Source organism: Anguilla rostrata, chromosome 1 (genome assembly GCF_018555375.3).
Source record: "Anguilla rostrata isolate EN2019 chromosome 1, ASM1855537v3, whole genome shotgun sequence".
NCBI lineage: Eukaryota > Metazoa > Chordata > Actinopteri > Anguilliformes > Anguillidae > Anguilla > Anguilla rostrata.
This window is the reverse complement of record NC_057933.1, coordinates 20960841-20971681: the sequence shown is the minus strand read 5'-3', so window position 1 is coordinate 20971681 and position 10841 is coordinate 20960841. Positions and strand designations below refer to the sequence as shown.

The 10841-nt window shown below is 38.7% G+C and overlaps 1 long non-coding RNA gene across 1 annotated transcript; it reads left to right on the top strand.

Moving 5' to 3' along the window:
- Positions 1–2706: 2706 nt before the first annotated feature.
- LOC135251746 (uncharacterized) lies at positions 2707–10548 on the top strand. The gene is made up of 2 exons (XR_010329196.1): positions 2707–4660; positions 6461–10548. It is a non-coding gene; the product is annotated as an uncharacterized LOC135251746 (long non-coding RNA).
- The last annotated feature ends 293 nt before the right edge of the window (positions 10549–10841 follow it).

The window sequence follows — 10841 nt, the reverse complement described above, 5'->3', positions numbered from 1 at the left end:
AAAGCTGTTGCAGATCATTTAGCCCACATAGACACCTACGCTACTGTGAAGTCTTTTTGTGCTAATCACCACCCTCTCACAAAGTTATATAAAGAGTGGGTTGAAGTACACTTTATTTTTCAGTTATAAGAAGAAAGTTAAGAGCTAAGCCTTTTTTTATTTTTGGTGGAATAAAGTTGCTGTGTATAGTTTCACTATGGTATGTTCTATAGTAGAATAAATCAGTATTATCCTCATAATCTCCATCCATTCGATTTTTCCATGCGATCCTTTTGGACTTTCATCTGGAATAGTGGTGGTGATTTTGCAGGGGGTTCATATCCATTCCCAGATATGACTTACAACAACTGGATCCAATTCAAGAGCAGGCAGCTTAATATGCTTCTCCCTGGAAGCAGGCAGGACGAATGCTAAAAACTTCCTTTTGTGAGTCATACTGACTGTAAGGCAGGTAGGGTGTTTACAGCTGTTTGAGGAGAAACTTGAACCTGCGTCCCTGGGTGGTGGCCCAGATGCTTTCACTGCGCTTAGTTACAAAGACCAATTACAGTGCCTTCTGGCCAGGGAAGTCCACAGTGGTGCCCCCATGAGCACTGATTAAGTGTGATGCCTAGAACAGGTGGTAGATTCTGAACAGAGCAATCTGAAAGCCCTGAGGCCAGGCAGACAATTACGTATGTCCTTGAAAAACCTGGGAAATATTTTGATGGCCGTCCTCAATAACCAAGAGTTTAAAAAGTTTAATACTTCTTCAGAAATAGAGTAACGTCTTCTGTAGAAGCCTTAAAATGGCAATGCACACATCCAATGTGTAATCTATAGTCTACCACAACATAGTGTTTTTGGTCTTTTTAGCTTATGTGGTCCTTTGTGAGATTGTTTATTTGATCAGGACAGCTTGTTTGTCATTCTTAGTCTCATTTTACTTTCTTCTTGTTTCCATGGTGACATTTCTTGATTGTTTGTGCAACCAAGCTAAACAGATTAATCTAATACCTTCAGTAAGGCACTACTCTCTTATATTTGCAATAACAAATTATTCTCTTATTTACAAAATACTGGAAATTATGGAATATTTCTCAAATAATAAAACACAAAAAAGTTCATTGTAAATTTATTTGAACATTTTTATACTTTAAAATGTATTAAAGTGTATTAAAATTTTAATTTATATTCGTGTTAATCCCCTGTGCATTCACCCCAGATGGCTTACTGTAGATGAATATCCCTCCAGGATTCTGATTTTTCACATGTAAAAATTAGTAATTACATGATGAGGTTTTAAACAATACTAAGAATGCATTAAGAGACATTTCTTGTTAACATTTTAACAACAAACAAGTTTAAGCATACTTATTCTCTTACTCTGGGTGGAATCCAAGCCTTGAAAATGCAACCAGAATGTACTTTTTTCAATCAGTTCTCCATTTTAAATGATTCATTCTTCAAAACATCAAAAAAACGATTTTTTCTTGCCTCTCCCTTAGGTAATGAAATGTATTTGTTTTTATATTGCATTTTCCACAGAACTGCAATAGTTGGGCAGTTATTTTACTGCAAAAACAGTATAACACATAAAAGAGATATAACTCCTTAAAGTCCAGGTCTAAAGTAGTCATATTTGAAGTTTGATTTCAGTTGGACAGTATTCCAACAACATTCATAAATTTTGAAGAAAAAAAAGAAAAGTTGATCAGTTCAACATAGTGTGTACTTCAAAACTGCCTTTGAAATCGTCTTTAAAACTGGCTTTGAAATTGTCTACACTTATAAGAAAGTTGTACTGAGACATGTTATGGAGTCTTAAAAATGGCTGTGGAATATAGCTGAATATTAAACTTCACTATACAGTGAACAGCCCAGTGTAACAAATGTGTTAATCCTCATAAAGGACTGCACATATCCAAGATGCTGCTGAAGAGGCGACACCTTCTTTCATCAGTAGCACAGCTCCATTTATTAATGACTCAAAGCTGTGTTCCTTTGAGCTCATGGAATATTTCTTGCAGTAAAAAACGACCATTATGTGATTTTTATTTCAATGTCACGACTCGAATGGCTTGAATATTAATGGGTCTGCCCGTTTGAATGTCACACAAACAGTAGCAGCAGTGGGGAAAGGCACCAACCCCAGCAGGCCTGCTAACAGAAGGTAAAGTCCCAGGAGGAGAAAGCAGACAGAGAATTCCCACATTCACCCTGCCTTTTCCGAAATCAGACTGGTTAAGTTCATTCACAGGAAATGTATATTATATCAGGGTTTATTGTTTGGTAATGGGACTGTTGCAAAGTTGAGTACAGGAGGACACTGTATGAGTTATGCTGCGCAATTCAGCACTATTTTGCATTTAATGCAATGTTATTGCTGATTTGTTGACTATTAATATCCAGTAAGATGTCTCCACCTTATAAACACCACCGTTTAAATGCACTTTAGAATGTTACTTGTATGCAGTCGCAGAATGCATAGATCACACAAGCAAACGTCTAGGCTAGAATTTACTATTACTACTTTTTAATCTTGGCATGAGTTGGCATTACTGACATTAATAAGTTCATAGAACACATAGTATTTCTAAATATGTCTTAGTGCAGAGATTTATTACTATTAGTTCTAGCAGCTTCCTTTCTCTTTGAAACATATTAATCAATTTAGAATGTGAGATTCTCCAAAAAAACAGAATCACGTCCCTTACAGTTGTAACCCGGCCCCTCTATTAAATAGTACGGTATGTACTGTTTATTCAATGTTTAGCAATGGTAGACATTCTAGAACATTCTGTCTTCAACAATTTTGGAAACGGTTTCCACTGTCTGCCCTGCCCATATAAATATCCTTATGGGACGACTGCACTCACAAATGTGAAATAACACAAATAAAACAAATGTGTACCAAAAAAATATAACTTAAAATGCACTTGACTTGCTGTACACCATGTTTGCCAATATGTTTCACTCAATGCTCCCTGGCATATAACGTTGTTTAGGTAAACAGAAAAATAGCTTTGATAATATCGCTCTTTATTTGATGTTAGTTTTCTTTAAAAAAAAAAAAATCATTTGCCTCCCCCCTCCCCCCACCCTCAACATGCGGCAGCCTTGTCCTCAGACAACCTCATGTCTGGGGAGCAACTGCTGCAGTGTGATGTGTCTGGAAATACCTCTGCAGGTTCATCATCCACCAAGCCGAGCTCTGCCAGTAAAATTCACATTCGGAAAAGAAGCAGCTCAGTCACAGGCACCATTGCACTATTTTTACGAATTATGTTCATTTTGTCTTTGTGCTAGAGCGAATTTGATTGGTACAAATGTGTCTCGTTACATTACATTTATTTGGCAGACGCTTTTATCCAAAGCGACGTACAAAAGTGCATATCAAGGTCTCTTTATGTCCTGCATAAACCTTTTTCTACAAACACTGAATTAAAAGGCGCTACAACATTACAAATGACAATACAAAACTGCGTCAAAATGACGACATGAAAAATTTGAATGTGACATTGTCCTAAGGGTATTAATAACAACAAAAACTGAAATTATTAAATAGTTACAGCAGCTGATTTAGGGACTGTGACAGGATTATTTCATGTTTAGAAAGATTGAAGACATTTAAAGAAGGAATTTTTTTTTGCCTTCTGTGCTCCTTTAAATCAATGTTAAGGTTTTGTATCAGATACAAAAGGAACACTAGCTTAGATGTATTACTTGTATTATTTATGATTGCTCCACACTGTAAACAGACTCCTGTTTTCAGCATGGAGCAGTCGTCGCCACAGTACGCCTTTCTCCTTCGCTCATTTCCCTGTTACAGTTCGGTTCAGAAATTGGGGCACTGCCCGCTACTGCCGTAAATGGCCAGCGAGGCTCGGCAGCCCCCCCCTGCCCCCTGCGAGAGCCACCCACCTGCATCCCAGCGCCACCCCATGTTTTCCAATCTGAGTCTCCCCACAGGAAACCTCGCTGTCACAATGAATCGAATGCGCGAGGTTTACCTAGAGACGACAGAGCTCCTCAGATGAACCCCTGTGTAGTGGCTGTGGAGCAGATGGTGACCGAACGTCCCTCTCCTCTCTGCAGCGCCCCTGAGGCGGTCACAGGGGGGCGCTGGCTCAGCGCTGTCTGAGCCCGGCGCCGCTAGTGCCTTTCCCAGCACACATTACAGCAGCCAGACAAGTCCAGGCAGCACCAGACTCCTCCGCCATAGCGTCTACGGTAACATTTAGCACTCTTTCAACCATAACTGCCTCTTTGCACTTTTGCCTGTTTTACATGTGATGAAGGGAAGCAAAAAGCATAATGTCTGCTCAGGCATTATGTGCGTTCACTTTCTGTTTTTCGCTGAGAGCTCATCATTGTGTGTCTAGGGACTAGGGGGCATGTGTTTAAAATGTTTGTTTTGGGTGATGCTGCCCCGATCTCTCTGTCAGGCTCCTAGGCACATATGCCTGTTCCCTGTTGCCGGGGAGACAAAGCACCTTCTCTCAAGCATGGCATCAGAGCACTTTCATTAGACAACAGTGGAAGTGCAGCACCCTCCTCTGTTTATGTAGCCCCCAAGTGTCATCTTTCACTCCCCCTTTAGCTGCTTTCCAGAAGTGGGATCAAAGCTAGAGACAAGCAGTGTGTTCGTGTCTGGATTGTGGACGTGTCTGTATGCCAGGTATTTCTGTGTCTTTGTGTTCCTGCCTCAGTACCCGTGCATATCTGTCCGTCTGTGCCTGTGCTTGTTTGTCTTTCTCGCACTGTGTGTCCATGCCTGCCTTCATTTCTCGTGCACGTTTATGTTTGTGTGAATGTCCTTAAACGTGTGTACGCATGTGTTCACGCTTGTGTGCATCTGCCTATGTTCCTGTGTGTCTGAGAGAGAGATGATTGCTATGGCTCATCCTCCTCATATTTTACTCCACTGTAAGCTTCCACCGCTCAAGCCTGCACCCTGTCGCAGTATAGGACCTCTGCTGTGACAAACTCTGATCAGAGCCAATCAGACTTTTCAGTCAAATACAGCTTGCACCATTTTTGGAATGGAAAATTTGGGAACCATTTGGGGAAAAAAAAATAAAAAAAATAAAACAACATGCTGTAACAGCGGCAGAACGCTCGCTCACATCCTCGTCGTTGCATTCTGGAGTTCACTCCAGGACGCATTTGCTGAAAGCTCCGAAATTATACGAACATTCTCAAGGAAGTGGCTGGCCTACGGGGGTGGGTTGGTCTCAATTAAAGTGCTTATAAAAACATTGACCCAGTCAGGATTTAGAAGAGCGTGCTGCATTGAGAAAACATTCTTTCTTTATTCCTGCTTTTTTGACAGATAACTCTTATACAGATACACTAAGATAGTTAGCAATGGATAGGTGGAAAGACACACTTTTAATGCTTTCATATTTTTCCATTTTGTTTCTTTCTTTTAGCAGAGCACAATATATAGTGACAACTGAATATTGTACTCAAATGTTTGTTCTCTGCGTAATTTTGTCATGGTGTGTAGCAGCTGTTTGCATTATTGTTGCAAAACCGAAGTTATTTCGAGTGTACATTAAGATAAATGTGTTTTATTATAAATGTACTAATTTGTAATCAGAAAGGAATTCATTATAGGAACTGTGGGCTGGTCAAAGTTGTATTTCATCAGGAAATTAAATCAAAAGTTTAAACTACGCATTGCAGACTTGCGGTCTCAGTATTATTTTTCTTACCTGTCTGTGTCTGAGTGCTGTGCTCTCCAACCCATTCCACACAAGTTTTTAAAATGTGATTTACCAGAAGTTTTGATTTAACACCGGCCATAGTCTTAGAATTCAGGCCAAGCTCATTCAGGGGGAATTGGCGAGGGGGTGGGGGGGAGGAGGTTGGGTTGGGGGGTGTCTAATCAACCACCTATAAATCTGCCATAAATTCTCAAAATTAAAACTCAACACTTTGTACCCTCATCCAAAATCTAAGGAATACTATACAATGGCTCACCTCTTTGCAGCGCTCGGTGACAGCTTGTTCTCAGACTTTAAGTGAAAGATGATATCTGAGGGCTGCTGGGGATTAAAAAATAGGCCAGCTTCCAAGAATGCAGTAAGTAGAAGAAAGAAAAGTGTTTCATCCCTGATTCACATTAAAGTGGAAAGATGTGGGTGCCTCCAGCACATATGCAGAGAGACCTCTCAATAGAGGAGGAGGGGGTTGCGGCTATTCCTTTCAGAATGTGGTTAAGGGTTGAGTTGTCAGACTCACCCAGGGGAGGCCATTGCCAGCTCCATTCACTGAGCCCTGTGTCTCAGTTAATGTGTGCAAGGAACACCCCCCCCCCCCCACCAATCCATTAATGTTTCACAAATCCAACACCATCTTCATAATCAGCCAGGGTTCTGAAAATGTTCTGCTTCTGACATTTACAAGAAATATCACCAATGTACTAGAGTATTTTGCAACATAATTCACCTTTTTTTTCTCCTCTTTTGTATAGTTTCCAGTACGCTGAGGGGCTGGCGTTTTCAGCATGGTTCTCAGAAGTCTGACTAAGTTCTAGGAAGAGAGAAAAGGGGTCATGCTGGGTCAGTCACAAACATTTAATGAAAAACATTGTTCACAAAACAATAAACAGACATTCTTCGTATAAACCAAATTGATCCCAATAAAAAGGGATAAAAGTGAATTTGACGGAGGAAAGGGATTATTAGGCCGATTGTTAACAGATATGATATGATTTCTTTTATTCATCTTTGATACCAGAGAATCATATTTACCAAGGAAGTGTGGAGTCAAACTGACTGTTACCATTATGATTTGGCCATACACTCTAATGGAAACCACTCATTTTGATGAATTTATTGTAATTGTATCATCTGGTTGTCATTTTTTGACAATGAGGCAGAAAGCATGAAGTCTATGCGGTATCAAGCACTGTATCAAAACATTATGCCTTTGTACTCTTGCTCATGTAATAATAAAAGTATTGATAATACTTTAGATATACTTTAGATAGAAATGAGAGCACTGTTTGGACTGATTTTGAGATGCTGTCTAGCTAGCTAACTTAGCCAGCTCTCTAACGTTAGTTAAGTCAGCAAAGTTAGCTCTCGGCCGGGTGGTAGCATTCATAGCCTATATCTTTCTTCACACCCATCCATACACATGTCCATGCATACCGCTATCACTGTACAAACACATATATGATGGTTGAATTATACAGTTGAATACAAATTAATTAGAATAGCCTGACTTAATTTTATAGGTCCGGTATCATGTAAATACATATGAATTATTATAAAGTAAATGAGGAATGAACCTGACGGGCTGGCCCGCTATTGGAAAAAATGTATGACGGTACGACAAAGTACACTATTTTCCAATAACAGGACAGCCGAGAGTGGTTTATTCCGCTTATACAATGGTTACCAACAACAATTACATATCAGTTACGTTTATCTTTATTGATTTTTTATCGACTTACTCATGTTGCTGTCTAACTGCTTTAGAAGGCTGGATTTTGTAGCGTATTGATTTTAAAACTGTTAAAAGGCAGAAGTGTCCCGTTATTGAAAGTGAATGCACAACCTTGGACCAATCAGAATTGAGTATTCAGCCAAACAGCTGTATAAGTAAGGAGTAAACCATGACAGGTTGTCCTGTTCTCGGAAAATAATGTACGATGGGGGTGGTGATGAGGTGATGCCAAACAACAAATCATGTGCCAAATGTTAGAGATTTGTGACTGCACTGAAGAAGCCTACAGGGATCTAATGGTGCTAAGACCAGGCTGGTGTATGAATAAACAGGAACTAGACCTCACATAAAGAGAAAGCCTTCAAGGGGAAGGGAAATCTGGAGCCTGTTTTTGATTAGAGATAAAGGGGTTTCAGGGTAGCCATATGATCTTGTAAAAGATCTCTTGGTGTAGCATTTTATTTCACATAGCATTTTATTTCACAGAAGTAAAGTTATAAAAAAAACTACTTTTTATTGAACATGTACTCTACAATCTCTCATGAGCTTTCATGGAAGTGTTCCCCCAGTTATTAAATGAGTTGATAAAGGTGTCATAAATCCTCAGAGTGTTAACAATCATTATTTTTCCATTTGTCTTGTGATTTACAGATTTATACTGGGGCAAAAATGTGGTATAGTTTCATAATTTCAAGAGATCATTTTAAAGCGACTGTAGCCATCATGAAAACATTTCAAACTAAGTCTACTGACGGAAACCAGGCCATTCCGGTATGGTCGGAAGGTTGGTCAGAGACGAGTGTAAATCCTATGTGTATTATCACCTATCCTTTTGGCTGTAAATGTCAAATGTAAACAAAAACACATTTTCACTGTACAAAAATGCCAAGTTACTCACGTATGCAAAGAATACAAAGCATGTTCTCTTGAGATGGTGAGATGAAAAACATAGGGCCAAATTACATAAAATAATTTAGGGAAAATTGGGTAACATTGCTTTGGAATAGAGCTTGTTTAATTTGTTTAATATTGCTTGTTGTAACTTTGCCTTATTTTGAAATCGATACTTTTAATGGAAGGCCAAAATTTTGCAAGTTTTAATTAAAGGCTTCTAGACAGTGCTTTATGCATTAGTAACTTACCATTTTTGTATGCTGAAAATGTGTTTATGTTGATAGAGAATGAATTTTAATGAAACATGAATGAGTTTCCCACAAAGATTATACAGCTGTGACAAAGAAGAAGAATAAGAAACACAAAAGGTTTGGGGCTTTATTGTGTGGAAATGTGAAGCTGTTTGTGAATTTTGTCTGTTTATATGAGGTCAGAAGGCACAGAACTTAATGTTCTGAAGGGCTGGTCATTGTGGTTATTTCTGTTGGAAACCCTGAAAAGTGCCAAACCCTGGGTACTGAATGGGTATGGGGCATGCTGCCCCACCAAGCTGTAACTTGGCAGGATGGCATGTATGGCCAATGTGTGGTAATACAGAATATAGTCTCTTTGGGATTTGAGTTAATCGTTTTGAGTTCTACTCATTTTCATCATAAAAGCATCAGTTCTGGTTTTGTTTCCTGAAGACATGCATGATTTCTTTCACATGAAGAAAAATGTCTCCTTTGTTGGCACCTAACGAGGGATTTATAATTTTTATAATTTTTCCAAACTTTGCCAATCAAATGACCTCTTTTCATTTCCGTGGTTTACCACTGCAACGGAAAACAAGAATATGCTCATCATAAGAAGCTTCTCCCAAGAGGAAACTGATGCTGTTGTGTGGGAAGTGTAGAGTAGAGCTGTCACCTTTTCCAAGAATTCAAAAGAATAAATAAGAGAAATTTGTTAGAATTTTCTACCACCAAAATTTCAATGAAACGTATAATGAAATGTATATTATTATGGTGTATGGTGTGACCTGTTGTTAAATAGCTTAAACGCACTATGCTAGAACTACAACATAATGACAAAAGAATTTTGAAGTTGTATTAAAATAAAACCAGGGAAGATCATAACAATTCCAGTTATGTTGTTCGCCGTAATGAACTCAGTAGATAGTCTGTTGCTCAAATGAAAAGAAAAATTATAACGCATGAGCTGGGAGACCATATATTGGATTTCACGAAAAGAGGATGAATGGGCAGGGATTATGAACATAATACATAATAATCCTCCATTTCAAATGTATTACCTACAGGCTACATGGATAGCATGAACCACATATTAATTTTATTTTTAGGCTACCTAACGGCATACGGACATTACTAATGCAGTTAATGCATGTAGTTTGCATGTAGCTATGATTTTAACTACAGTCACAAAATTGAAAAGATTTTTCAAGTAGCATTTATTGTCATTCTTCTCATTACTGACAGATGTAAGACAAAAACAGAAAACGTTTTACCATAAACAATTAAAAACAGAAAAAAATGCTTGAATTAACATTAAGAAAAAAACTACCTATGTAACTTGTGGCATAGACATGGTCTGAGCAGACACAATGCAGGCACAAATGCTGACACCAAAATTGCGATCAGCTGCACCAAAATTGCAGTGCGCTGCTTGAAATTCACTGACACATCCCCAACAGCACCTCTCCTCCAACTTTGGCGCACGTCGAGTCATCAAATTACCAAATTGTGTTGCAATCCATGACAAAATTACAACTTCACCAGTGCGACAGCTGGCCACACGTTGTATAATTGCCGTTTGGTTTTCCTTGTGTTTATTGCAAATTAAACAGCCATCTTAGTAACACCTGGTGTTGTTAGGGCAAGTCTGGCCTGCAGGCTGTAGCAGAATGTGTACTTTTTAATATGTTTTTTATGTATGCAATATTTTCTATGTAATCATGCGGAATGAAAATAATAGCAATAATGGGGCTCCTCAAAGCTCTGTTATGCAGTTGAACTAGATATTTGGGTAATAGCCTTGTTTTCATTCAAAGGACAGAGTGATCTAGATGCCTTAATGTTTTCTGCCCTGCTGTTTGTGGACTGAGCGAGTTCTTTCTTAATGAGCTTGAGTAGGTGGCCTCCAGATGAAAGTATTGTGATGCTTTAATTGTTGTTGGCATGTCTTGTTTACAAAATAAAAATTTTGGTTTGAAAATAGCTGTTCAGAAAGGTTGAAAAGGGGCATGGTATTCCTGTATGATCCTAACCTGCGTCAACATTTGAATTCAATATCTTAAACAAGGGGCAGCCTTTGTATACAGTGTCACTCATTTGCGATGTGGTTTTCTCTAAATGTTGCAGAAGATCAGAATTAATCAAGATCCGCTGCCCTTTATCCTGCGTACAATTAACTCTGTGGCTAAAAGAACATGGTGTGTTCATTCCAAGAACATCGAAAACAATGGAGGAAGTAGAATTCCTATATTCATGTAATGGGAGGTCACAGTA